At 37.6% G+C, this 5,011-nt stretch overlaps 1 non-coding gene across 1 annotated transcript; it reads left to right on the forward strand.

Moving 5' to 3' along the window:
- The first annotated feature begins 2,277 nt into the window (after positions 1 to 2,277).
- On the forward strand, positions 2,278 to 2,339 carry LOC138069823 (U7 small nuclear RNA). Its single transcript, XR_011144094.1, has one exon. It is a non-coding gene; the product is annotated as a U7 small nuclear RNA (small nuclear RNA).
- The last annotated feature ends 2,672 nt before the right edge of the window (positions 2,340 to 5,011 follow it).

Below are 5,011 nucleotides of genomic sequence, written 5' to 3' on the forward strand. Positions count from 1 at the left end.
TGGTTCAGTCGTGTTCCTCTCTTTGTGACCCATGGACTGTAGCCCACCAGGCTCCTCTGCCCATGGGATTCTCCAGGCAAAAATACTGGAGTGGGTTGCCATTCCCTTCTCCAGTGGATCTTCCCGACCCAGAAACAGAACTCGCATCTCTTATGTCTCCTGCATTGGCAGGCAGGTTCTTTACCACTAGCATTTGGGAGGCAATTAATTAACAACAACATCAAAAGAAGCTGGAGATTCTACTTCCAGTAGTTGTGGAGTATCCTGTATTGTATTATAATAAATATGGACGCTGGGTAAAATAAAAGAATACAATTATTTGAAGGGACTGGAGAGAATTAAAAAAAAGGAAGAAAAATTGGAAGGGAGTTAACTGCTAATAGAAAGGAGGTGCAGTGGATAAGACTTGTGATTATGAGGGTTTTTGCCTGAAGGCACTACCCAGAACAATTCTAGCATAGGATGACCAGAATTCAAGCATGATGTTGCTGGTCTTACTGGTTTGACAAGTCAAGAGAATCAAGTTTAGAAAAGAAATCCAAGAAAGATCCACAGAGGCTTCTTTAGAATGCATATAAAATCTGACCAAACCCTTGGCTGACTCCTGACCTGTGCATGTACAAGGGATACTCCAAGGAGCCCAGCAGAAAACAACCGGAAAAAGACAACTGGAAACTAAAAGAACTGAGCAGAAATATTAGAGGCTGCCCATCTCAAGGGACACAGAATTTGAAATTTTATGCCTGCCAAGTTAACTGCCTGATAAAAAGTCTCTAGAGGAAGATAACAGAATCTAGGTTTTCTACAATGTATCAGCTACAATGCTCAGTATTAGCAGATTTTTTTTTTTAATGCTGAACTTGCAAGTAAGCCTGGAAATGTGAACCATAGCGAAAAGAAAGCAGTCAATAGGAAGCAATTCTGAAATAACTCAGATATTTAATTAGCTTTCAAAGTGGCTATAATATATATGTTCAAGAACCTTAATAAATGCACTCATAATGAATGAGCACGTGGTCAAATTCATCAGAGAACTAGAAACTATTAATAAAAGATAATTCTAGAGTGAAAACCATAAACGAAAAATTCACTAGATAGGCATCATATTCCATGATCCATGGCAGGTTAGGACCATGGTGGCAGAGCCCTGGACACGGAGGACCCACACAGATGGAGGGCTGACTGTAAGTTATACACAGAGTTTTGACTGCATAGAGGATCTGTACCCCTAACTCCTGTATTGCTCAAAAGTCACCTGCACATTCTTTCTCAGAGTTTCTTTGAAAGAGACATGAATACTTAAAGTGAAGAATATACCACTACATGGCAGAGTTTATAATATATGTCCATTCAGCAAATATGAAGACAATAGCACAAAAGATAAGCTGGGGAAAGAACTTTCCTGTTTCAAGATTCTCATATTTAATGTGACATGATACAATGTAAGATCCAAGTAGACTATGATAAATTTAGGATGCATATTATAATCCCCAGAAGAGCCACTAAAAACTAATGCAAAACAAGAATTAAAACAAAATGAGTAAAACATTCAATTAACCCAAACAAAGGCAAGAAAAACGTAGATGGAAATAGACCTAAATGCAACCATATTTATGGTTACATTAATGTAAATAACCTGAACACTACAAATGAAAGGCAGAGACTGTCAGAAAGGGTAGAAAAGACCCAACAACTTGCTATCTACATGAGTCCTTTAAAGAAAGACACAGGTCGATTGAAAGTAAAAGGATAAAACATCATAGACTCTGAACACAGCAAACACAAGACAGCATGAGTGACTAGAGCATACCAAATCCAAAAGATTTCAGGACAAAATTATGGGAGGCAAAGAGGGGGCATTCATAAAATCAAAGGGCCAGTTTCCATCAGAAAGACACAACCGCCTTAAATCGTTAAGATTATGTAACACTTATGTAACACGTAAATCTGTCTGCGCCCAATAACAGAGCTTCAAAAGGCATGCATACTGACAGAACACACCCAATATATCTATTTCATTTTGTGTGTGTTTCGTATCACTAATATCCTTCCTTAGCTATTTTAATGTCTATTGTGCTTGTTCTAAACTTTTGGTTTATCTGTTTGAACACATATTCTTCTGAAGGCAGGGCTCCTTGGATGTCTTTTTATTTTGGCTTCTTTATCTAACAATGAACAGTGGGGAAAAGCAAAGGTCATACCTAGTCTGTATAAGGATAAGATAGTGGACAACCTTGCCTTGTTTCAAAGGAAGTTTGCTACTAAAATACTTAATGTTAGTGTTACAGCTCTTTTAGAATTTGTGTAGCAGGCTTTCCGGTTCGCACCGGAAAGCCCAAAAAAATAAAAAATAAAAAAATAAAATACTCAATGTTGCAATTGAGCATGAATGTTTACTGGGTTTTGGTGGATACAGTTAAACAGGTTAAGGAAGTTAACTTTTTTCCTAATTTGCTAGTTTTTTTTAATTGCATGACTTAAATTGCATTGAATGCCTTTTCTGTAAAAATGTTTTCCCTTTTGCATCTGTTTATATAATGAATATATTAATGTATTTTCTAGTAGATTTTCATGGTGAATCCTTCCTGGTTACAACACATAGGTGCATGTCTATTATAAACACCTTGTGGTATGGTTACAATCTATGAACCAGGACTGATATACTCTCATTAACTACAGTTCATAGTTTACATTAATGCTCACTCTCTGTGTTGCATAGTTCCACGTGCTTTGATAAAAGCACAATGTCATGTATCCACAATTATAGTATCATATAGAATAATTTTACTGCCCTAAGTGAATCCATCTATTAATCACCCCATCCCACATCCTGCCTGTTGAAGCCCTGGAAGCTAGTATTTTTTTTATTTTCTTAATGTTTCTATAGTCTTGCCTTTTCCACAATGCCATAGAGTTGGATTCATAGAGTAGGCAGCCTTTTCACGCTAGTTTCTTGTTTAGCCATATGCCTTTAAAGTTCCCCCATGTCTTTTTGTGACTTGATAATGCTTATTTTTCTCACTCAACATTCCATTGTCTGGATGTGCCACCGTTTGTTCATCCATTAACCTCTTGAAGGATATCTTGGTTGCTTCCAGTAGTGGGCAATTATGAATACAGCTGCTATAAGTTTGTGCGCAGGTTGTTGCGTGAGCACATGTTTTTAACTCAGTTCAGTTAATGCCTAAGAGCACAAATGCTGGATTGCATGGTAAGCCTTTGTTCAACCTCATAAGAAACTTTCAAACTGTTTCCCAAAGTGGCTGCGTCATTCTGCATTCCTACCAGCCAGCACTGAGCTCCTGTTGCTTCACATCTTTATCCGCCTTTCGTGCTGTCAATATTCTGGATTTTAGCCAATCCAATAGTTGGGTAGCGGTATCACCTTGTTGTTTTAATCTGTAATTCCCTAGAGACATATTACGTAGATCATATTTTCATGTGCTTACTTCCCATCTGGCCATCTTCTTTGGCAAGGTGTCTATTCAGATTTTTTTTTTTTCCCATTTAAAAGATTAGGTTGTTTGGGGAATTCTCTGGTGGTCCAGTGGTTAGGACCCTGTGCTTTCACTGCCGAACGCCTAGGTTCAATCCCTGATCAGGAACTAAGATGTAGCACAAGCCAAAAAAAAAAAAATTGTTTTCTTGCTGTTAAGGGTTCTTTGTATATTCTGGATACATGTCTTCTACCAGATACATGCTTTGCAAATATTTTCTCCCAGTCTGTGACTTATCTTTTCATTCTCCCAACAGTGTCTTTTGCAGAGTGTAAGTTTTCAGTTTTAACAAAGTTCAACTTATGTATCTACGCTTTCATGGCCCTGCTTTTCGTGTTATACCTAAAAACTCATCACCAAATCCAAGGTCAGCTAGATTCTCTCCTCTATTATATACTCATCTGACTTGAAATGCTTGCCTTTTTCATTCTTCTTTACAGTACAACCCTCTTCTGACTGCATCCTAGAAGGTTCGGGGCTATTTTCTTTTGTCTTCATTGAATTCATTACAATCCTGCTTCTGTTTTGTGTTTTGTTTTCTGGCCACTAGGCGTGTGGGATCTGAGCTCCCCAACCAGGAATCAAGCCCAGACCCCTGCACTGGAAGGTGAAGTCTTAACCACTGGGCCACCAGGGAAGTCCCTGGGCTATTTTCTGGTTTTCCCTATTTCAGCAGCCCTATTTCTGAATACTTTATTTCTCAGATACTAGTTTTCATCCCTCTTGGGCAAACATTGCCCAGAGTCAGTAAAAGACAACTACTTTTTCAGTTTTCCAGTGTCTCTGATCTCAGAGCCGTGTCCTCTGACTTTTGGACAACCATCACTCCATTCTTTAATCCTCAAAATACTGCCAGAGGTCTAAAAGGGAAGAAAGCAAATGATAAGGAGGCAGCATTTGCTAGTTTCCAGAACCAATCTCAGGACATAAAAGAGCAAACACTTCCCAAACTTTGTAATTCCAGTCTGTTTGATCTAAATTCATATCCAGTGCTCACTTGTTAATTAACAGCCTTCTTTATCGATTTTCTTTGCAGACTTACTAAGGAAAAATTAAAGAAAAAATTTTCAGTTACAGAATTTAAACTGACAAAATCTCTTATATCAGAAATGAAAAACAAATTAATTTCTTCCTATTTGCCTTTTCCTTTTGTAATTGAGTAATTTGAGTTTCTAAAGGTTCTAACACTCATGTGTTCAATATTTTATTTCATTTGAAAACAATAACAGTAAGAAATGTGTTTGATGGACTTGTTAGGTAATTTTTATAACTGACTGCTGTTTCTGATTAAGTATGCTTTCACAAAGATAAACTATTAAATCATTCACATAATTTCTGTCTGACATGTTTAACTTAAGCTTAGGCAAAGAGAGTGTATTAGTTACTTAGGGGTGTGGTAAGAAACTTTCACAAACCGGGTGACTTTATAGTTTAAAGAGATTCATTTTCTCATGGTTCCTGGAGGCCAGAAGTCTGAAATCAAGATGTTAGCAGAGCCACGCTCCCTCTGAAGA

This window comes from Capricornis sumatraensis, chromosome 22, assembly GCF_032405125.1.
Source record: "Capricornis sumatraensis isolate serow.1 chromosome 22, serow.2, whole genome shotgun sequence".
NCBI lineage: Eukaryota > Metazoa > Chordata > Mammalia > Artiodactyla > Bovidae > Capricornis > Capricornis sumatraensis.